Genomic DNA, 25023 nt, shown 5'->3' on the forward strand with positions numbered 1-25023 from the left:
ATATCTTCTGTAGTGCTTGAAAGATTTTTAAAAGGAAATATGTGCTCTTTAAAAACTACATCTATACTAACAAGGAATGATTTACTTTCTAAGTCATAAACCCTATAACCCTTTTGGGTATCATAATAACCAATGAATACAGTTCTTCTTGCTCTAGGGGAAAACTTATCTCCCCTTGGCAAGCTACTTGTATAGCACAAGCAACCAAATACCCTCAAATGCTCTATATTAGCTTGTTTCCTGTAAAGCAGGTCATATGGAGTCTTGCCTGCTAGTACAGGTGTTGGCAGTCTATTTATCAAATACACTACAGTTCTCACACATTCTCCCCAGAATTTAATAGGAATTCCACTTTGAAACTTAAATGCTCTAGCCATTTCAAGAATGTGCCTATGTTTCCTCTACATAACTCCATTTTGTTGGGGAGTATAGGCACAACTACTTTGATGCACTATACCCAAAGAAGCAAATAATTCATTACATTTGGAGTTAAAAAATTCACTCCCATTGTCAGATCGCAGACATTTCACAGTGACAGCAAATTGATTCTTTACTATTGAGATAAAGTTCCTCAGCACAACTACAACTTCACATTTGGTACTTATCAAACACACCCATGTATAGCTGCTAAAATCATCTACTATAGTAACAAAATATTATTTTCTGTCATAGGTAGGCACCTTATAAGGCCCCCAAACATCTAAATGCATAAGCTGGAAAATATTAGTTGATCTTGAACTGCTAACAGGAAATTGTAGTCTACACTGTTTAGCTAGAGGACAAATATCACAATCTTCAATATCACTACTATTGATTTTATTTTGTAAAGTTGGCAAGTGTTGTATAGTCTTCAGGGAAGCATGTCCTAATCTGTGGTGCCACAGAGTACTGTCATTTTTTCCTCTTAGAGTTGTGCCTGCCAACATTATTGCTCTTCCTTTCAACAAATACAGGTCATCTGATTCTCTACCAATCCCCAGTACCTTGCCACTGTAAAGTTCCTAAAACAGACAGAAATCAAGATAAAAGTTGACTGAACATCTGAGTTGTTTGGTGAGTTTTGATACTGACAATAAATTGAACTTAAAATCAGGCCCATGTAGAACATTGTCCACACATTTATTTCCTAGGACCACTGTACTTCCTGCATGTTTTATTTCTGCTTTATTCCCTGTTGGCAGCTGAACTCCACTATATTCTGTCATTTCTCTAATATTGCTTAAGATTTCCTTATTATGTGTAATGTGATGTGTGGCTCCTGAATCCACTATCCATTCTTCTAGTGATGCACTACATAATAGAGAGGCTATACCTGCCATGTTTGAAGAGAAATCTCTTGTTGTTGGTTTGTTCAAAAGACCTACCAATTGCTTGTATTACTCCTATGTCAACACATGACCTTGAAATGGATTCCCTGAGCCTTCTCCTGCTTCAGCACTTGCAGCATTCACATAAGGTCTAGTTTCTCCACCTTGAAATTTCTTTTTGCTCTTAAAATCTGTTGGATAACCAATAATCTTGTAACAATTTTCCTTCAAGTGGCCTTTGTATCCACAATGATCACAAATCAGCCCAAACTTCTTTGGTTTTCAAATTTAACCTCTTCCTGCCATCATTGTTAAAGGATCCCTGTTTGTGTCGACAACTCCAAACGACCTTTGGCTTTCTTCTTGTGTTACAATAGCATAAGCCTCATTTACAGTAACAACAAGCCTTCTTAGCAATAGATTGCTCCTTACATTACTGTAAGTCTCATTCAGCCCCATTAGGAACTGTAACAACCTCTGTTGAGCCAAATGTTCTAAGGATGGTCTAGCCTCCTCACAATCACAAGCAGAGGTTGGGACCAACACATCTAACTCACTCCGCAAATCACTCATTTTCATATAGTAGCTAGTAACAGAGTCTGTACCTTGTTTCAAACTAGCAATTTCTGTCCATAGGTGATATATCCTTGTTAAGCTACACCTATCAAATTTTTCTTTGAAATCATTCCACACTTTCTTCGCATTTGAAGCAAATACAATACTAGGCATTAACTCACCTGCAATAGTGCTTCCGATCCACGACAACACAATTGCATTATACTTTTCTCACTGCTCTGCAAGTTCTCCTCTGTATGTGCTTTTTACGCATGACCCATCCACAAATCCAAGCTTTCCTTTTCCTCTCAGTGCCAGCTTCATCGCCCTGCTCCATAGTGCATAATTTTCCGGCCCTGTGAGCTTAATTGGGACTAAAACTAGACCTGGAGTGTTAGAGACTTGAAGAAACAGCGGGTTATTGTGTTCAAGTAAAGTCACTTCATTTCCGGCCATTTTGCTCCGGTCGAAGAACTATGAATCCCTAATTTCAAAAAATTTCACTGCCTTCCGTTGAAAATTTGAATTTGAGCCCTAGATTTGAGATCGAGGCTCTGATACCATATTAATTGAACTAGATTATGCCAAGTATAACAGTAATTCACACATGCAAGTGGCCATGGCAGTGACTAGCGAGAGAGAAGATCAGAGGGAGAAAAAGCTTTTAGATTTTTCAGTTAGATTTGTTTTGTACAACTTAGATCCGTATCTCTCTTTCTTCTATTTAACTATATTTCTACTTCACTATTTTCTATTATTTACACTTCACTCCCTTCTACTTTCTGGTGTGCTTCCTTTAGCCCTTTTTACTTCAATACTCCCATTCAAGCTGGGTAGTGGAAAACATCAAACACTCCCAGCTTGGACATAAGTGACTGGTGCTGCACTGAACCTAACCCCTTGGTCATCAGATCAGCTAGCTGCATTTTGGTGAAAATATATTGTGGTGTGATCAATCCACTTGACAAGAGTGGGTTGCTCTAGTGGTAAGCACCCTCCACTTCCAACCAAGAGGTTGTGAGTTCGAGTCACCCCAAGAGCAAAGTGGGGAGTTCTTGGAGGGAGGGAGCCGAGGGCCTATCGGAAACAGTCTCTCTACCTCAGGGTAGGGGTAAGGTCTGCGTACACCTACCCTCCCCAGACCCCACTAGTGGGATTATACTGGGTTGTTGTTGTTGTTGTGATCAATCCACTCTTGAGCTTTTCTCTCACGAAATGACAATCTATCTCTATGTGCTTAGTCCTTTCATGGAATATAGGATTTGCAGCTATTTGCATTGCTGCCTTGTTGTCACAATGCAAATTCACTGGTGTCTGTACATTGTTTCCAAGGTCCTCCAGTAAACCAACCATCCAAATGATCTCCGCTACTGCAGCTGCCATGCTCCTGTACTCTACTTCTGCGAACGGTCTGCTGCTTCTTGGATTTCCATGACAATAAGGACTCACCTAGCTTAATAACATAACCTGTTACAGACCTTCTTGTATTGGGACAAGATGCCCAATCCGAGTCACAAAAACCAGTGAGTGTTTGAGTCTCTCCTTTCTTCAGTAATATCCCTAAGCCTGGTGCCCCTTTAATGTATTTGACCACTCTCAATGCTGCATCCATATGTGACCTTTTGGGTTGTTGCATGAATTGGCTTAAAACCTGTACTGCAAAGCATATATCAAGTCTTGTAATAGTCAAATAAAGCAACTTCCCAACTAGCCTTTGATAGGTGCCCACTTCTTCCAGTTGTGCATCATCTGTTCTGTCAACATGATTGTCATAATCCACTATAGTAAGTTTGTGATTCAGCTCCATTGGTGTTGCAACAGGTTTGCAACCACTCAATCCTGCATCAGAAATCAATTCTAGTGCATATTTTCTCTGGTTTAGAAGAACACCCTCCTTTGATCTCATGACTTCAATTCCCAGGAAATATCTGAGTTCCCTTAGGTCTTTAACCTTAAAGCACTTATGTAAAGTACTCTTAGCTTCTTCTATCAAAAACTTAGAGCTTCCTGTTATCAAAAGGTCATCCACATAAATGAGGATGATCACAATGTCTGTTTCATGCTTCTTGGTAAAAAGAGAATGAGCATGGGCACTCTATGTGTATCCAGCATCCAACAGGGCAGTGGTGAGCTTTATGTTCCACTGTCTTGATGCATGCTTCAGCCCATAGAGGGATTTTAATAGCCGGCAGACCTGATACTCCCCTTGCTTTTGAAATCCCTGTAGAAGTTCCATGTATACCTCCTCAGCCAAGTCTCCCTGAAGGAAAGCATTGTTGACATCCATTTGGAAAAGATGCCAACCTTTAGATGCAGCCACACTGATAACAGTGCTTACAGTAACCATTTTAGCTACCTGAGAAAATGTCTCATGGTAATCCAAGCCTTCCTGTTGAGTATAGCCTTTTGCAACAAGTCGCTTTTTAAACTTGTCCACTTCACCATTGGATTTATGTTTGATCTTGTAAATCCATTTTGATCCAATTAGTTTCTTGCCAACAGGCAAAGACACAACCTCCCAAGTGGAGTTGTCCTCAAGAGCTTTGATCTCCTGCTTCATAGCTTCTATCCACTGCTGATGTTGAGCTGCCTCTTTAAAGGTTCTTGGTTCAGTCAATACTGAAAATACTCCCAGATAAGATTGGTAACTTGGAGAAAGATGATGATAGGCTATGTGAGATGATATGGGATACTTGCTTGTCACAAAGGTGAAAACATAATCTTTCATCCAGAGAGGAGGTGCATGGGATCTTTGTGGCCTAACATGCACTGATGAAGGTCCTTCAGCTAGAATGGAACCATGTTCAGAGGCTACTGGTGCTGTACTTTCAGAGACTACTTCAATAGGTGTTGGATCAGCAGGAATTGTGTCATTCAACTCCCCTTGAGATGTGGCACTGTCAATGTTCATGTGGTTATTTTGAAGATGCATGGCATCCATTTCTGCTACATAAGTATCAGGTCCAGCTGAATGTGAGTCACCCTGCAATGGGGTTGTATTCCGTGTAGAAGAAGTACCCTGCATAACTGGTTGTACGATATTGTCCTGAAGAACTGGAGACATATCAACCATATCTTGCACAAACATATCTTCTGTAGTGCTTGAAAGATTTTTAAAAGGAAATATGTGCTCTTTAAAAACTACATCTCTACTAACAAGGAATGATTTACTTTCTAAGTCATAAACCCTATAACCCTTTTGGGTATCAGAATAACCAATGAATACAGTTCTTCTTGCTCTAGGGGCAAACTTATCTCCCCTTGGCAAGCTACTTGTATAGCACAAGCAACCAAACACCCTCAAATGCTCTATATTAGCTTGTTTCCTGTAAAGCAGGTCATATGGAGTCTTGCCTGCTAGTACAGGTGTTGGCAGTCTATTTATCAAATACACCACAGTTCTCACACATTCTCCCCAGAATTTAACAGGAATTCCACTTTGAAACTTAAATGCTCTAGCCATTTCAAGAATGTGCCTATGTTTCCTCTCCATAACTCCATTTTGTTGGGGAGTATAGGCACAACTACTTTGATGCACTATACCCAAAGAAGCAAATAATTCATTACATTTGGAGTTAAAAAATTCACTCCCATTGTCAGATCGCAGACATTTCACAGTGACAGCAAATTGATTCTTTACTATTGAGATAAAGTTCCTCAGCACAACTACAACTTCACATTTGGTACTTATCAAACACACCCATGTATAGCTGCTAAAATCATCTACTATAGTAACAAAATATTATTTTCTGTCATAGGTAGGCACCTTATAAGGCCCCCAAACATCTAAATGCATAAGCTGGAAAATATTAGTTGATCTTGAACTGCTAACAGGAAATTGTAGTCTACACTGTTTAGCTAGAGGACAAATATCACAATCTTCAATATCACTACTATTGATTTTATTTTGTAAAGTTGGCAAGTGTTGTATAGTCTTCAGGGAAGCATGTCCTAATCTGTGGTGCCACAGAGTACTGTCATTTTTTCCTCTTAGAGTTGTGCCTGCCAACATTATTGCTCTTCCTTTCAACAAATACAGGTCATCTGATTCTCTACCAATCCCCAGTACCTTGCCACTGTAAAGTTCCTGAAACAGACAGAAATTAGGATAAAAGTTGACTGAACATCTGAGTTGTTTGGTGAGTTTTGATACTGACAATAAATTGAACTTAAAATCAGGCCCATGTAGAACATTGTCCACACATTTATTTCCTAGGACCACTGTACTTCCTGCATGTTTTATTTCTGCTTTATTCCCTGTTGGCAGCTAAACTCCACTATGTTCTGTCATTTCTCTAATATTGCTTAAGATTTCCTTATTATGTGTAATGTGATTTGTGGCTCCTGAATCCTCTATCCATTCTTCTAGTGATGCACTACATAATAGAGAGGCTATACCTGCCATGTTTGAAGAGCAATCTCTTGTTGTTGGTTTGTTCAAAAGACCTACCAATTGCTTGTATTGCTCCTCTGTCAACACATGACCTTGAAATGGATTCCCTGAGCTTTCTCCTGCTTCAGCACTTGCAGCATTCACATAAGGTCTAGTTTCTCAACCTTGAAATTTCTTTTTGCTCTTAAAATATGTTGGATAACCAATAATCTTGTAACAATTTTCCTTCAAGTGGCCTTTGTATCCACAATGATCACAAATCAGCCCAAACTTCTTTGGTTTTAAAATTTGACCTCTTCCTGCCATCATTGTTAAAGGATCCCTGTTTGTGTCGACAACTCCTAACGACCTTTGGCTTTCTTCTTGTGTTACAATAGCATAAGCCTCATTTACAGTAACAACAGACCTTCTTAGCAATAGATTGCTCCTTACATTACTGTAAGTCTCATTCAGCCCCATTAGGAACTGTAACAACCTCTGTTGAGCCAAATGTTCTAAGAATGGTCTAGCCTTCTCACAATCACAAGCAGAGGTTGGGACCAACACATCTAACTCACTCCGCAAATCACTCATTTTCATATAGTAGCTAGTAACAGAGTCTGTACCTTGTTTCAAACTAGCAATTTCTGTCCATAGGTGATATATCCTTGTTAAGCTACACCTATCAAATTTTTCTTTGAAATCATTCCACACTTTCTTCGCATTTGAAGCAAATACAATACTAGGCATTAACTCACCTGCAATAATGCTTCCGATCCACGACAACACAATTGCATTACACTTTTCTCACTGCTCTGCAAGTTCTCCTCTGTATGTGCTTTTTACGCATGACCCATCCACAAATCCAAGCTTTCCTTTTCCTCTCAGTGCCAGCTTCATCGCCCTGCTCCATAGTGCATAATTTTCCGGCCCTGTGAGCTTAATTGGGACTAAAACTAGACCTGGAGTGTTAGAGGCTTGAAGAAACAGCGGGTTATTGTGTTCAAGTAAAGTCACTTCATTTCCGGCCATTTTGCTCCGGTCGAAGAACTATGAATCCCTAATTTCAAAAAATTTCACTGCCTTCCGTTGAAAATTTGAATTTGAGCCCTAGATTTGAGATCGAGGCTCTGATACCATATTAATTGAACTAGATTATGCCAAGTATAACAGTAATTCACACATGCAAGTGGCCATGGCAGTGACTAGCGAGAGAGAAGATCAGAGGGAGAAAAAGCTTCTAGATTTTTCAGTTAGATTTGTTTTGTACAACTTAGATCCGTATCTCTCTTTCTTCTATTTAACTATATTTCTACTTCACTATTTTCTATTATTTACACTTCACTCCCTTCTACTTTCTGGTGTACTTCCTTTAGCCCTTTTTACTTCAATACTCCCATTCAAGCTGGGTAGTGGAAAACATCAAACACTCCCAGCTTGGACATAAGTGACTGGTGCTGCACTGAACCTAACCCCTTGGTCATCAGATCAGCTAGCTGCATTTTGGTGGAAATATATTGTGGTGTGATCAATCCACTTGACAAGAGTGGGTTGCTCTAGTGGTAAGCACCCTCCACTTCCAACAAAGAGGTTGTGAGTTCGAGTCACCCCAAGAGCAAAGTGGGGAGTTCTTGGAGGGAGGGAGCCGAGGGCCTATCGGAAATAGTCTCTCTACCTCAGGGTAGGGGTAAGGTCTGCGTACACCTACCCTCCCCAGACCCCACTAGTGGGATTATACTGGGTTGTTGTTGTTGTTGTGATCAATCCACTCTTGAGCTTTTCTCTCACGAAATGACAATCTATCTCTATGTGCTTAGTCCTTTCATGGAATATAGGATTTGCAGCTATTTGCATTGCTGCCTTGTTGTCACAATGCAAATTCACTGGTGTCTGTACATTGTTTCCAAGGTCCTCCAGTAAACCAACCATCCAAATGATCTCTGCTACTGCAGCTGCCATGCTCCTGTACTCTGCTTCTGCTAACGGTCTGCTGCTTCTTGGATTTCCATGACAATAAGGACTCACCTAGCTTAATAACATAACCTGTTACAGACCTTCTTGTATTGGGACAAGATGCCCAATCCGAGTCACAAAAATCAGTGAGTGTTTGAGTCTCTCCTTTCTTCAGTAATATCCCTAAGCCTGGTGCCCCTTTAATGTATTTGACCACTCTCAATGCTGCATCCATATGTGACCTTTTGGGTTGTTGCATGAATTGGCTTAAAACCTGTACTGCAAAGCATATATCAAGTCTTGTAATAGTCAAATAAAGCAACTTCCCAACTAGCCTTTGATAAGTGCCCACTTCTTCCAGTTGTGCATCATCTATTCTGTCAACATGATTGTCATAATCCACTATAGTAAGTTTGTGATTCAGCTCCATTGGTGTTGCAATAGGTTTGCAACCACTCAATCCTGCATCAGAAATCAATTCTAGTGCATATTTTCTCTGGTTTAGAAGAACACCCTCCTTTGATCTCATGACTTCAATTCCCAGGAAATATCTGAGTTCCCTTAGGTCTTTAACCTTAAAGCACTTATGTAAAGTACTCTTAGCTTCTTCTATCAAAAACTTAGAGCTTCCTGTTATCAAAAGGTCATCCACATAAATGAGGATGATCACAATGTCTGTTTCATGCTTCTTGGTAAAAAGAGAATGATCATGGGCACTCTATGTGTATCCAGCATCCAACAGGGCAGTGGTGAGCTTTATGTTCCACTATCTTGATGCATGCTTCAGCCCATAGAGGGATTTTAATAGCCGACAGACCTGATACTCCCCTTGCTTTTGAAATCCCTGTAGAAGTTCCATGTATACCTCCTCAGCCAAGTCTCCCTGAAGGAAAGCATTGTTGACATCCATTTGGAAAAGATGCCAACCTTTAGATGCAGCCACACTGATAACAGTGCTTACAGTAACCATTTTAGCTACCTGAGAAAATGTCTCATGGTAATCCAAGCCTTCCTGTTGAGTATAGCCTTTTGCAACAAGTCGCTTTTTAAACTTGTCCACTTCACCATTGGATTTATATTTGATCTTGTAAATCCATTTTGATCCAATTAGTTTCTCGCCAACAGGCAAAGACACAACCTCCCAAGTGGAGTTGTCCTCAAGAGCTTTGATCTCCTGCTTCATAGCTTCTATCCACTGCTGATGTTGAGCTGCCTCTTTAAAGGTTCTTGGTTCAGTCAATACTGAAAATACTCCCAGATAAGATTGGTAACTTGGAGAAAGATGATGATAGGCTATGTGAGATGATATGAGATACTTGCTTGTCACAAAGGTGAAAACATAATCTTTCATCCAGAGAGGAGGTGCATGGGATCTTTGTGGCCTAACATGCACTGATGAAGGTCCTTCAGCTAGAATGGAACCATGTTCAGAGGCTACTGGTGCTGTACTTTCAGAGACTACTTCAATAGGTGTTGGATCAGCATGAATTGTGTCATTCAACTCCCCTTGAGATGTGGCACTGTCAATGTTCATGTGGTTATTTTGAAGATGCATGGCATCCATTTCTGCTACATAAGTATCAGGTCCAGCTAAATGTGAGTCACCCTGCAATGGGGTTGTATTCCGTGTAGAGGAAGTACCCTGCATAACTGGTTGTACGATATTGTCCTGAAGAACTGGAGACATATCAATCATATCTTGCACAAACATATCTTCTGTAGTGCTTTAAAGATTTTTAAAAGGAAATATGTGCTCTTTAAAAACTACATCTCTACTAACAAGGAATGATTTACTTTCTAAGTCATAAACCCTATAACCCTTTTGGGTATCAGAATAACCAATGAATACAGTTCTTCTTGCTCTAGGGGCAAACTTATCTCCCCTTGGCAAGCTACTTGTATAGCACAAGCAACCAAACACCCTCAAATGCTCTATATTAGCTTGTTTCCTGTAAAGCAGGTCATATGGAGTCTTGCCTGCTAGTACAGGTGTTGGCAGTCTATTTATCAAATACACTACAGTTCTCACACATTCTCCCCAGAATTTAACAGGAATTCCACTTTGAAACTTAAATGCTCTAGCCATTTCAAGAATGTGCCTATGTTTCCTCTCCATAACTCCATTTTGTTGGGGAGTATAGGCACAACTACTTTGATGCACTATACCCAAAGAAGCAAATAATTCATTACATTTGGAGTTAAAAAATTCACTCCCATTGTCAGATCGCAAACATTTCACAGTGACAGCAAATTGATTCTTTACTATTGAGATAAAGTTCCTCAGCACAACTACAACTTCACATTTGGTACTTATCAAACACACCCATGTATAGCTGCTAAAATCATCTACTATGGTAACAAAATATTATTTTCTGTCATAGGTAGGCACCTTATAAGGCCCCCAAACATCTAAATGCATAAGCTGGAAAATATTAGTTGATCTTGAACTGCTAACAGGAAATTGTAGTCTACACTGTTTAGCTAGAGGACAAATATCACAATCTTCAATATCACTACTATTGATTTTATTTTGTAAAGTTGGCAAGTGTTGTATAGTCTTCAGGGAAGCATGTCCTAATCTGTGGTGCCACAGAGTACTGTCATTTTTTCCTCTTAGAGTTGTGCCTGCCAACATTATTGCTCTTCCTTTCAACAAATACAGGTCATCTGATTCTCTACCAATCCCCAGTACCTTGCCACTGTAAAGTTCCTGAAACAGACAGAAATCAGGATAAAAGTTGACTGAACATCTGAGTTGTTTGGTGAGTTTTGATACTGACAATAAATTAAACTTAAAATCAGGCCCATGTAGAATATTGTCCACACATTTATTTCCTAGGACCACTGTACTTCCTGCATGTTTTATTTCTGCTTTATTCCCTGTTGGCAGCTGAACTCCACTATGTTCTGTCATTTCTCTAATATTGCTTAAGATTTCCTTATTATGTGTAATGTGATGTGTGGCTCCTGAATCCTCTATCCATTCTTCTAGTGATGCACTACATAATAGAGAGGCTATACCTGCCATGTTTGAAGAGCAATCTCTTGTTGTTGGTTTGTTCAAAAGACCTACCAATTGCTTGTATTGCTCCTCTGTCAACACATGACCTTGAAATGGATTCCCTGAGCCTTCTCCTGCTTCAGCACTTGCAGCATTCACATAAGGTCTAGTTTCTCCACCTTGTAATTTCTTTTTGCTCTTAAAATATGTTGGATAACCAATAATCTTGTAACAATTTTCCTTCAAGTGGCCTTTGTATCCACAATGATCACAAATCAGCCCAAACTTCTTTGGTTTTAAAATTTGACCTCTTCCTGCCATCATTGTTAAAGGATCCCTGTTTGTGTCGACAACTCCTAACGACCTTTGGCTTTCTTCTTGTGTTACAATAGCATAAGCCTCATTTACAGTAACAATAGGCCTTCTTAGCAATAGATTGCTCCTTACATTACTGTAAGTCTCATTCAGCCCCATTAGGAACTGTAACAACCTCTTTTGAGCCAAATGTTCTAAGGATGGTCTAGCCTCCTCACAATCACAAGCAGAGGTTGGGACCAACACATCTAACTCACTCCACAAATCACTCATTTTCGTATAGTAGCTAGTAACAGAGTCTGTCCTTTTTTCAAACTAGCAATTTCTGTCCATAGGTGATATATCCTTGTTAAGCTACACCTATCAAATTTTTCTTTGAAATGATTCCACACTTTCTTCGCATTTGAAGCAAATACAATACTAGGCATTAACTCACATGCAATAGTGCTTCCGATCCACGACAACACAATTGCATTACACTTTCCCCATTGCTCTGCAAGTTCTCCTCCGTATGTGCTTTTTACGCATGACCCATCCACAAATCCAAGCTTTCCTTTTCCTCTCAGTGCCAGCTTCATCGCCCTGCTCCATAGTGCATAATTTTCCGGCCCTGTGAGCTTAATTGGGACTAAAACTAGACCTGGAGTGTTAGAGGCTTGAAGAAACAGCGGGTTATTGTGTTCAAGTAAAGTCACTTCATTTCCGGCCATTTTGCTCCGGTCGAAGAACTATGAATCCCTAATTTCAAAAAATTTCACTGCCTTCCGTTGAAAATTTGAATTTGAGCCCTAGATTTGAGATCGAGGCTCTGATACCATATTAATTGAACTAGATTATGCCAAGTATAACAGTAATTCACACATGCAAGTGGCCATGGCAGTGACTAGCGAGAGAGAAGATCAGAGGGAGAAAAAGCTTCTAGATTTTTCAGTTAGATTTGTTTTGTACAACTTAGATCCGTATCTCTCTTTCTTCTATTTAACTATATTTCTACTTCACTATTTTCTATTATTTACACTTCACTCCCTTCTACTTTCTGGTGTGCTTCCTTTAGCCCTTTTTACTTCAATACTCCCATTCAAGCTGGGTAGTGGAAAACATCAAACACTCCCAGCTTGGACATAAGTGACTGGTGCTGCACTGAACCTAACCCCTTGGTCATCAGATTAGCTAGCTGCATTTTGGTGGAAATATATTGTGGTGTGATCAATCCACTTGACAAGAGTGGGTTGCTCTAGTGGTAAGCACCCTCCACTTCCAACCAAGAGGTTGTGAGTTCGAGTCACCCCAAGAGCAAGGTGGGGAGTTCTTGGAGGGAGGGAGCCGAGGGTCTATCGGAAACAGTCTCTCTTTCTCAGGGTAGGGGTAAGGTCTGCATACACCTACCCTCCCCAGACCCCACTAGTGGGATTATACTGGGTTGTTGTTGTTGTTGTGATCAATCCACTCTTGAGCTTTTCTCTCACGAAATGACAATCTATCTCTATGTGCTTAGTCCTTTCATAAAATATAGGATTTGCAGCTATTTGCATTGCTGCCTTGTTTTCACAATGCAAATTCACTGGTGTCTGTACTTTGTTTCCAAGGTCCTCCAGTAAACCAACCATCCAAATGATCTCCGCTACTGCAGCTGCCATGCTCCTGTACTCTGCTTCTGCTAACGGTCTGCTGCTTCTTGGATTTCCATGACAATAAGGACTCACCTAGCTTAATAACATAACCTATTACAGACCTTCTTGTATTGGGACAAGATGCCCAATCCGAGTCACAAAAACCAGTGAGTGTTTGAGTCTCTCCTTTCTTCAGTAATATCCTTAAGCCTGGTGCCCCTTTAATGTATTTGACCACTCTCAGTGCTGCATCCATATGTGACCTTTTGGGTTGTTGCATGAATTGGCTTAAAACCTGTACTGCAAAGCATATATATCAAGTCTTGTAATAGTCAAATAAAGCAACTTCCCAACTAGCCTTTGATAGGTGCCCACTTCTTCCAGTTGTGCATCATCTATTCCGTCAACATGATTGTCATAATCCACTGTAGTAAGTTTGTGATTCAGCTCCATTGGTGTTGCAACAGGTTTGCAACCACTCAATCCTGCATCAGAAATCAATTCTAGTGCATATTTTCTCTGGTTCAGAAGAACACCCTCCTTTGATCTCATGACTTCAATTCCCAGGAAATATCTGAGTTCCCCTAGGTCTTTAACCTTAAAGCACTTATGTAAAGTACTCTTAGCTTCTTCTATCAAAAACTTAGAGCTTCCTGTTATCAAAAGGTCATCCACATAAATGAGGATGATCACAATGTTTGTTTCATGCTTCTTAGTAAAAAGAGAATGATCATGGGCACTCTATTTGTATCCAGCATCCAACAGGGCTGTGGTGAGCTTTATTTTCCACTGTCTTGATGCATGCTTCAGCCCATAGAGGGATTTTAACAGCCGGCAGACCTGATACTCCCCTTGCTTTTGAAATCCCTGTAGAAGTTCCATGTATACCTCCTCAGCCAAGTCTCCCTGAAGGAAAGCATTGTTGACATCCATTTGGAAAAGATGCCAACCTTTAGATGCAGCCATACTGATAACAGTGCATACAGTAACCATTTTAGCTAGCTGAGAAAATGTCTCATGGTAATCCAAGCCTTCCTGTTGAGTATAGCCTTTTGCAACAAGTCGCTCTTTAAACTTGTCCACTTCACCATTGGATTTATATTTGATCTTGTAAATCCATTTTGATCCAATTAGTTTCTTGCGAGAAGGCAAAGACACAACCTCCCAAGTGGAGTTGTCCTCAAGAGCTTTGATCTCCTGCTTCATAGCTTCTATCCACTGCTGATGTTGAGCTGCCTCTTTGTAGGTTCTTGGTTCAGTCAATACTGAAAATACTCCCAGATAAGATTGGTAACTTGGAGAAAGATGATGATAGGCTATGTGAGATGATATGGGATACTTGCTTGTCACAAAGGTGGAAACATAATCTTTCATCCAGAGAGGAGGTGCATGGGATCTTTGTGGCCTAACATGCACTGATGAAGGTCCTTCAGCTAGAATGGAACCATGTTCAGAGGCTACTGGTGCTGTACTTTCAGAGACTACTTCAATAGGTGTTGGATCAGCAGGAATTGTGTCATTCAACTCCCCTTGAGATGTGACACTGTCAATGTTCATGTGGTTATTTTGAAGATGCATGGCATCCATTTCTGCTACATAAGTATCAGGTCCAGCTGAATGTGAGTCACCCTGCAATGAGGTTGTATTCTGTGTAGAGGAAGTACCCTGCATAACTGGTTGTACGATATTGTCCTGAAGAACGGGAGACATATGAACCATATCTTGCACAAACATATCTTCTGGAGTGATTGATTCTTTACTAGCCGTAGCCTCCAAATATTTCATATTCTTTCTCGTCTGCTTCTCCTCCTTCATTGTTAATTGAGCTAGATTATGCCAAGTATAACAGTAATTCACACATGCAAGTGGCCATGGCAGTGACTAGCGAGAGAGAAGATCAGAGGGAGAAAAAGCTTCTAGATTTTTCAGTTTGATTTGTTTTGTATAACTTAGATCCGTATCTCTCTTTCTTCTATTTAACTATATTTCTACTTCACTATTTTCTATTATTTACACTTCACTCCCTTCTACTTTCTGGTGTGCTTCCTTTAACCCTTTTTACTTCAATACTCATACAGCAGACCAAAAACTCTTCTTCCTCTACCATAAACCCACCTAAACTCCATTAAAACACTACCAATAACCACTAAATCCTCCTCAAACCCAAGCCACTAATTCGTAGCTGAAACTATCCTAAAACCACTCAAACAAAAACCAACAAAACTTTGACGTCATTTGGTTTTGGCGGTCCAGTTCGATGAGGTTTGATTCGAGATTAACAAGGTTTCCGGCGAGTCTCCGGTGATCCGGTCGGATTTCATTTGAGGTCTTGTACGCAGTTTTGTCGGCGTTTAAGTTTCAAAGTCATCAAAGAATCAAAGTCCAAATTCACTTTTAAGGTCCATTTCCTCCGATGTTATTCTTAAGTATATTAATATATGACTTTGGTTTGATGAATGTTTGAATAGTAAAGTGAGTTCCTCTTGCTTGTGATATTGAGTTTAATCATTTATTTCTCTTACTGGTTTAATTCTGTTTGTAATCGTTGTCTAATCGTTGTCACACCACCTTTTTTCGAGGGGATAAGAAGTTTTTTTTAATTAAAGTGACATTAATCGAAATGAGATTATTTATTCAATTTTCATAGTCGCCACTTGGGATGATTTATGGTGTCCCAAGTCACCGGTTTATTTTAAAATCCCAAATCGAGGAAATTTGACTCTGTTTTAAAGTCTGCGAAAACTAGAAGATCGAGTAAGAAATTCTGTTAGCCTGGGAGAAGGTATTAGGAATTTTCGGATTTCGTGATTTCAAAACGGTCGCTTTTAATCATACCTGCCTTAATTAAATTGTTTAATTATGCATTTTCAGAACCTATGTGCATTTTACCTTTTACCGCTTTTAATTACTTGATTATGGCGTGATTATGAAATTATCTTGAAATGAGTCACGCGTATGTGTACTCGTTTTATTTGGTGTGTCAAGATCATGTCACGCGTACGTGTATACAATCAATAACACTTTATTAATTAAGATTGTTCGGCCAAAGTCGCACAAACGCGTACCTTGATTTATTTTTGGGATCGCAATTATGTTACGTGGACGTGTACGCAATCACGATAATAAATTAAACGCACCTAAAGCACCTACCATGTCCATGAGTTATTTATTTTCTACATTTTGAGATTATTGTGAGGCCAAGAGTATATGGATATTAAATTATTGTGAAAGAAATGATGTACTCTAGTCTTAGGAGTAGAACTAAAAATTACGGCTAAGGTCTACTAATGTTTCTATTTTTATTAATAAATAGTGAATACATTTTTTGAACTCAACTCTTTGCATATCGACTAGAATTCAAGATAAACAAACTGTGAAAAATAACCTAAGCAACAACTTTTCCATTTAAATAAGAGAACAAATAGCTACCGTGAATAATAAAGCATTTCATCAAACAATGATCATGTAAAATAAAGGAAAATAAACTGTCACATAGCCTACATCATTAGAGTCCATAAGATCAATTTATCCAAACAAAACACCCACGAGCTAAGTTCCAAACAAAGTGAATTTACCAAACTTATTTAAATATGCTAGAGAAAAAGCTGAAGCATGATCCTTATTATTGAATAAAAAAAGTAAGAGAACTGAACCTTCAGTTGAGCTTAAGGACGTTTCCTTTGGTATTGGGTTACAGTACTTTCAACATCGACTCGTCGTCCAAACAACAAGATTACAACTTGACTCACCGCAAACTCGACCTCGACATCCTCAAACTCGAACAACAATACCTCGTCAGTGATTGGTTTTTGGACTGGTTTTAGGTTTGGGGGGCTCGTTTTGATGGATGTTTGTATAGTGTTTGGGTGATTTTGAAGAAAGAGCTCCACGTTAATGGTGGAAATGAGAGGGGAAGAATATGAGTATGCCTCCATAAAATGATGGCTGCTGCGCCGCTTTTTTTCCTTCCCTTTTTTTTCCAGATTCGTTCTCCTCCTTAAAATATTGGACCCCCTTTTAAATACTAAAAGTGAAATATTTTATATAGTGCAGTGTGTGAGTCGTGGAGGGAAAGTGTAACTTGTGCACTGTGTGCATTGTGTCGTATGTGTTTTTGCGCAATGTGAGTGAGACGTGAGGGGTTGAGGGGAAAGGACGTGATGTAACTAAGATTAAGAGAAAATATTTGTATTACTTATTTTGTTACCTTTTTTTTTCGTTAGTTGCTTTTTTTTTTTTTTTTAAAACACTTTTACTTAGTATTTTTTTTTTCTAAATGAACAAAAGAGAAAGTAAAATGTATAGCTAAAAATATTAGTCAGCTATTTTTAGACTTAAATATTATATACATAAGAAAACTAAATATTTACGCTGTAGTTTAAATTATACTAAGAAAGAAATACTATAGCTTACATTTAAAATTAGAAGAAACCAAATATATATTTTATTCTTCTATTCAAAAATAGGAACAAAAGTTATACTCTAAGAATGTGAATATTTTTTGTAGTTTTTAATTTTCTTAAATAAAACCTATTAAGAGTAAGATAAAAGTTTACAATATCAAAATTATACCTAAAAGAAATATTTACACTAAAATAGTATCGAATTTGAGCGCGGTCAAAAATTAGTTCACAGCATGCCCCTCTTTGCCTGGAAACATGAAGAGTTTTCAGGCAAAGAAAATAAACAAGGTGACTGATTTTTAACCTCACTATTATTTAAAAAGGAAAAGAAGAGAAAAGAAGAGGTTGTGACTGAGCCTTGGTTTTAGACAGCCTACATATCCCGGATTATAAGGGAATCAAGTCGCGTGTATTTCAAGTGGAAGAAGAGTGATGGAGTATGCTTAGAGGGAGAGTCGAGTGAAGTTCCGTCGAGGTTCAGATCCGCGGTTCCGACTATTACATCAAAATAAAAAGAAAATTACATACTCTTGAAATCTAAGAGTTACAAAATTTCTATCTAATTGCCATCTGGAGTCTTGTCTTGATTCTTGACTTGCTTCCCTCATTGACTTTAGACTGAAACTTGATGCTCTCGATATAACAAACTATGAAATATTCTCCAAGGCTTGATTCTTGATCAGATGATGAGAAGATGGATTTTGAGACCCTATGTCTCCGCATGCATTACGTCAAAGCTGGTTGCGGCTGGTATTGAGATCAAACGTTCCACTTTCTCTGGCGAGAGCTGGAGTCTTTTCTTGCACATCCAATTCATACTTTGCAGAAAAACCTGCAAGCCATCAGAAACAAACAAAACGAACAAAAGTTTTCTGCCCCAGTTTGCACTAGAAAAGTTTTGTGAGTTATTAAAAATACAATAAACTATCTTTCTATTGCAAAATAAAGAATTGAAAAAGAAATGAGAGATTTATATATATATATATATAAATAAAAAATAGGGGATGTCGTACCCTATGTTAATAAGAAGGAAGGCAACCAAGGGATGTAATACCCTGTGTTGACAATAAGATGAGGCTCGTGGCACTCTGAGATGCTACTAGGGAATGTCGTACCCTATGTTGGCAATAAAATGCAACCAAGGGATGTAGTACCCTGCGTTGGAAATAAGATGAGGCTCGTGGCACTCTGAGATGCTACTAGGGAATGTCGTACCCTATGTTAGCAATGAGAAATGTAACCAGGGGATGTAGTACCCTGTGTTGGCAGTAAGGTGAGGCTCTTAGCTCTCTAAGATTCTACTAGGGAATGTCGTACCCTATGTTGGCAATAAAATGCAACCAAGGGATGTATTACCATGCGTTGGCAATAAGATGAGGCTCGTGGCACTCTGAGATGCTACTAGGGAATGTCGTACCCTATGTTAGCAATGAGAAATGTAACCAGTGGATGTAGTACCATATGTTGGTAGTAAGGTGAGGCTCTTGGCTCTCTAAGATTCTACTAGGGAATGTCGCACCCTATGTTGGCAAGAGGCTCATGGCACTCTGAGATGCTACTAGGGAATGTCGTACCTTATGTTAGCAATAGGAAATGTAACCAGGGGATGTAGTACCCTGTGTTAGCAATAAGATGAGGCTCGAGGCACTCTGGGTGCTACTAGGGAATGTCGTACCCTATGTTTGCAACAAGAAATGCAACCAGGGGATGTAGTACCCTGTGTTGGCAATAAGGTGAGACTCTTGGCACTCTGGGATGCTACTAGGGAATGTCGTACCCTATATAGGCAGAAAGTAATGCTTCCAGGGAATGTAGTACCCTGTGTTGGCAATAAGATAAGGCTCGTGGCACTCTGGGATGCTACCAGGGAATGTCGTACCCTAGGTTGGCAATAAAATGAGGCTCGTGGCGCTCTGAGATGCTACTAGGGAATGTCGTACCCTATGTTGGCAGAAAGTAATGCAACCATGGGATGTAGTACCATATGTTGGCAATAAGATGAGGCTTGTGGCACTCTAGGATGCTACTAGGGAATGTTGTACCCTATTTTTGGCAGAAGTAATGCAACCAGGGGATGTAGTACCCTGTGTTGGCAATAAGGTGAGGCTCTTGGCACTCTGGGATGATACAAGGGAATTTCGTACCCTATGTTTGAAATAAGAAATGCACTTAGGGGATGTAGTACCTTGTGTTGGCAATAAGGTGAGGCTTTTGGCACTCTAGGATGCTACTAGGGAATGTCGTACCCTATGTTGGCAGAAAGGAATGCAGGCAGGAGATGTAGTACCATGTGTTGAAGATAGGGTATTGGTTCCCTAAAATGAAACTAAAAATAAAATGATTATATGTATATTGGAAGAAAATCAAGGATTTGAGAACTTCACTTGATGATGTTCGTCTTTTCACAAACTGTTTCCTACAACTGTTTTGTTCCTGTTCTGAACAAAGAAAGAATTGTTAGTTTTAAAATGGAGGTCGGTTTGTGGCCTTGATTATTTCGATCTCTTGATCTCGGCTCATCTTCTTCTCAACTGCAACTGATTATTTCCTGAATACCAACTCCATTTCTGACCCTGGAGAACCTTTGGCATTTCCAAACTTTGCCATGACGGTTGGTCGTGTGGGACTTAGCCTTTTTCAACTTTATTTTGCCTTTGTGGGCATTTTGCTTTTGGCTTCTTTCAAAATTTTCCATTTCAAAGCATCGGCCAATCATGGCCAGTCGGGGTCGACTTGATGCCCTTGCCGAGGCTGGGCGCCTTTTGAAAATATCATCTCGCTTCAAACGAGAACCCTGTAAATCGATCTTGCCGTCTTTTCTTTGCCTTATTTTTTTAAACAAAGTTAGACCGAAAGGGATTAAAAGAAATATAAAACAATGGAATAGAGAATGAGTTTAAAATAAAAGGTGTCCCTTTCGGGGAACAGAAAGACGGACTTATCTGGGAGTACATGCGGACTTCAATGAACATGACATGCCTTTTGGACTGGATGCCTGATTTGTGTAAACTGTCCGACTCTCAGAAACTCATCACAACTTTTGACTTGAAACCAAAAAATCTTGCTCAGGACTGTGTTGATGCCATGGCTGCATGGATCCTCTTTTCGATCAACAATGCCCTTTGCGGGTTTTCACTAGCTGATCTCTCTCATTTCTCTTCTCGCCATCGCCTTATAGTGCCCTTTGCGGGTTTTTACTAACAAGACTCTCATTTTTATTTTCTCTACTTACCATCATCCTACAGTGCCCATGAGGGTTTTCACCAATAGGACTCTCTCATTTTATTTCTCTAATTTGGTTGCATCCGATCCTAGTAATCGTATCCTCCAACTCTTGAACATTCTCGCCAATTGATCGGAAGGATTTGAAAGGATTTGGGTAAAAAGAATTTGGATTGAATTACAACTTTGGAACCTTTCGAGCGAAATCATCGCCAAACCATTGTGACATCTGCCCCAGTTTTCACTTTTGGGGGAATGTGAATTTTTGTTTTGGTGTGACCGAACCCTAGATTGAGGCTGCCTACGTATCCTTTCGGAATCAGGTCGAACGTAGTTCAATTAACTTGAACTTGTTTTGATTTTTGTTTTGTTTTTCTTCTGTTTTGTTTTCTTTTGCTTCTTTTTTTTTTTCTTTTTTCTTTTTTTTTCTTTCTATTTTTTTATTTTTTTATTTTTTTTTTATTTTTTCTTTTTTTTTGTTCTTTTCTTTTTTCTTTTATTTTCTCTTTCTCCTTACCTACAAGGTTCCAAAGAGGGTGGCCAAGAAAACGTATCTGGCTCAAAGGGTTAGCAAAGGGTTAATAGTATTTGGGTAGTGAGAATGAAAGCCTTCGTCATCCCAATCAGAGAGAATTAAAGCTGCGTAAAGGGTCAAACATAGTACCTTTTGACGGCGTCTGTATTGACATTTGTATCGGGAACATTTCCTTTGATGTCTCCCAAATACAGTATTCCCTTTTGGCAACACTCTTGTTACAATGTATGTACCTTTCAATTCAGGGCAAATTTTTCTTTAGCTTCCTCGTGATGCGGAAGAATACGCCTCAGAACGGGTTGCCCTACTTCAAATTTCTTGGGCCGCACTTTCTTGTTGTAGGTAGGGGCCATTCTTTGTTGGTACAACTGCCTATGGCAAACTGCAGTCAATCGCTTTTCATCAACCAAAGTCATTTTCTTCAATCAGGTCTTGACTCAATCTTCATCCTCGAACTCGGTTTCAACAATGATCCGAAGAGAAGGAATTTCAACTTCTACTGATATCATGGCTACAGTGCCATAAACCAATCAAGTAAGGGCGGTTTTCATTTGGACTTGGTTTAAGCCTGTTGTCCCTTCTTTGTTTATTTTCTTACAAGCCTTATCTTCGGCACATTCTACTTCTTGATTCATTATTTCAAGGTCTGACATCATTTTAGGATCTGGGCATGAAGTCCGCAAGCATGTCATGTTATTAAAATCTGCATTAACAAAACTAAAAAGAGAATAAGAAAGGTGACAAGATTAATAAAAGAGACATTCATGGATGATGAAACATTGATTTCATTTATTTGAATTTTATATGTAAAAAAAATAGAAGGGTCTACATCAGAAAGTAAGACAGTAAAGTAAAAGAATTCGGATTACACCCTGAAATAACCCGAAATATAGAAAAGATAGCAAGACCGGCTACCGAGATTCCCGTCTGATAGGGAAAGTTTCAGGTTTGGCGCCCATTTTTAGGTTTCTTTTCTATTGCGGCAATGGCTACAATGGCTACAATGGCTTTCAGAGCTGGATCAAATTCTTCAATTGCACTTTTGAGGGTCCAACAGTCCTCTGTATCATGTCCCACTGCTAGAGAGTGGTATTCACATCTAGCATCAGTTTGGTGCGAGGGGGACTCGGGATTTGGCCGGTTCGGGGCCACTGGCTGCAGCAGACCTAGCCCGATTAGCTTTTGAAACAAACTTGAATATGATTCACCAATAGGGGTGAACTGATTCCTTCTGAGGAGCTCTCTTGGGCGAAGATTGTATTGGGGAATATTTGGTTGGGGATTATATAGAGCTTGGTAGGGACGGGCATTTCTTGGAGGTAGAGCTCGGTTTTGTGTATAATGTTGTGGTTGCGTGTAAGGTTGCGCGTTCATCACCACATAGAGAGGCAGTGCCACGACATAAACAATATCTTGATGGGGATAATATTGTTGTGGGACCTTAGGAAGCATATATGATTGGTTGAATGACCTGCGCCCCCCCCTCAAGCTCAAAGCCATCATGGCTCCCTCTTCCCTTCTGTTTCTGTTCATCAAACTGCCCGAACCATTCTGAACGGTCTGTGATGTGGCCTTAAAGGCAGCATGACTCAAAATTTGGCCCGTTTTTAAACCATTTTCGACCATTTCCCCAATTTTGATAGCCTCGCCGAACGGATTACCCATAACGGACATCATGTTCTGGAAGTAGTCCGCTTCTTTGGCCTGTAGGAAGACCGTAATCATTTCTGCTTCATCCAGTGGAGGCTTTACCCTGGTGGCTTGCTTGCGCCATTTGACAGCATTCACGGAAACTTTCCGCAGTTTTCTTTTTCAAATTGGACAAAGAGTTCTCTTTTAGTATTTTTTTCACTCTTGCTTTTTTTGTTGTTGTTGTTTTTCGCTCTTTGTTTTTCTTTGTTATTTTTGTCCCTCCATTCTTTCTTTTTCTTTCTTCTCTCTTTTTTTTCACTCAGTTTATTTGATGGCAATGATCGAATCCGATGGGGATTACCTACATATCATGACGCCGCATGAATCAGATCTTGCGTAGTTCGGTAAGATCAAAATAAAGTAAATAAACTAACTCTTTTTTTTGTGGGAATTTTCTAAAGAAAGACTTCTAAAGAAGAAATAAAATAAATCCTTTTTTACATTGGGGGCCGGACCCGATGAAGGTTGCCTACGTATCTCACATCCAGTGAGAATCAGACCCGCATAGTTCGTAAGTGTTTCAGGAATAGGATGACACTTTTTTGAAAAATTCAGGCTTATCTTTTTTGGGGTAAATACTGAGATTTTCGAAAACTGGGTAAATTTTCTCTCTCATATTTTCTTCCTTCTGGTTTCCTTCAATATTTTTATATTTTTATTTTATTTTCAGAAACCGGTCAACATGCACAAACCAAGTCAAACATAATGCACAAGTAGCACATAAGATGCATCAGATTGGTCATGTAATTCTCAGGTACACCTATCCTAGACGGACCCAAACCTTGTGTTGAGTCCCTAAAGTCAAATGCACATGATGCAAACAAAAGTTCCTACTAGGTATCCGACATGAGGCTATGTTATTCTAGGTTTAAATCCTAGGGGGAGTGTTTTAGACCTGGCTTACCCAAGCAGAGAACTCGAGCCGAGGTGGGGGCAACGTACCGAGAGCAAGAAAGTCTACCCGGCCTAGTTACTAACCCGACCTCGTTCTAATTGGTATGACTTCTAACAGAAAATTGGGCCACACGCACATGTGCATCATAAATTCAGAAGACTCAGAAGGCAGGCGTAAGAAGACAGTTTAATACAATTCAAATAATATCAAAGCGATAAATAAGCGACAATTAGCACATTAGGCCCAAAAATACAGTAATAACATCAAATCAATATAGCCAAGTATAGATCATCTTATAAGCTCAAATTCTGAACCCCGAACCAGAAGTTCTGAGTTCTTTTCCCCAGCAGAGTCGCCAGAGCTGTCACAGCTCCTTTTTTCCGAGGGGGATAGGGAGTTTTTTCAATTAAAGTGACATTAATCAAAATGGGATTATTTATTCAATTTTCAGAGTCGCCACTTGGGATGATTTATGGTGTCCCAAGACACCGGTTTATTTTAAAATCCCAAATCGAGAAAATTTGACTTTGTTTTAAAGTCTGCGAAAATTAGAAGACCGAGTAAGGAATTCTGTTAGCCCCGGAGAAAGTATTAGGCATTCCCGAATTCCGTAATTTTAACACGGTAGCTATTAATCATACCTGGCTTAATTAAATTATTTAATTATGCATTTTTAGAACCTTTGTGTATTTTACCTTTTACCGCTTTTAATTACTTGATTATGGCGTGATTATAAAATTATCTTGAAACGGGTCACGCGTACGTGTACTCGCTCTGTTTGGTGTGTCAAGATCATGTCACGCGTACGTGTATACAATCAATAACACTTTATTAATTAAGATTGTTCGGCCAAAGTCGCGCGAACGCGTACCTTGATTTATTTTTGGGATCGCAATTATGTCACGTGGACGTGTATGCAATCACGATAATAAATTAAACGCACCTAAAGCATCTACCATGTCCATGAGTTATTTATTTTCTATATTTTGAGATTATTGTGAGGCCAAGAGTATATGGATATTGAATTATTGTGAAAGAAATGATGTACTCTAGTCTTAGGAGTAGAACTAAGAATTTTAATGTCACTTTATCAAAATTGCCACTCAAAATTACGGCTAAGGTCTACTAATATTTCTATTTTTATTAATAAATAGTGGATATAT

Source organism: Nicotiana tomentosiformis, chromosome 7 (assembly GCF_000390325.3).
Source record: "Nicotiana tomentosiformis chromosome 7, ASM39032v3, whole genome shotgun sequence".
In the NCBI taxonomy this organism is placed as follows: Eukaryota; Viridiplantae; Streptophyta; class Magnoliopsida; order Solanales; family Solanaceae; genus Nicotiana; species Nicotiana tomentosiformis.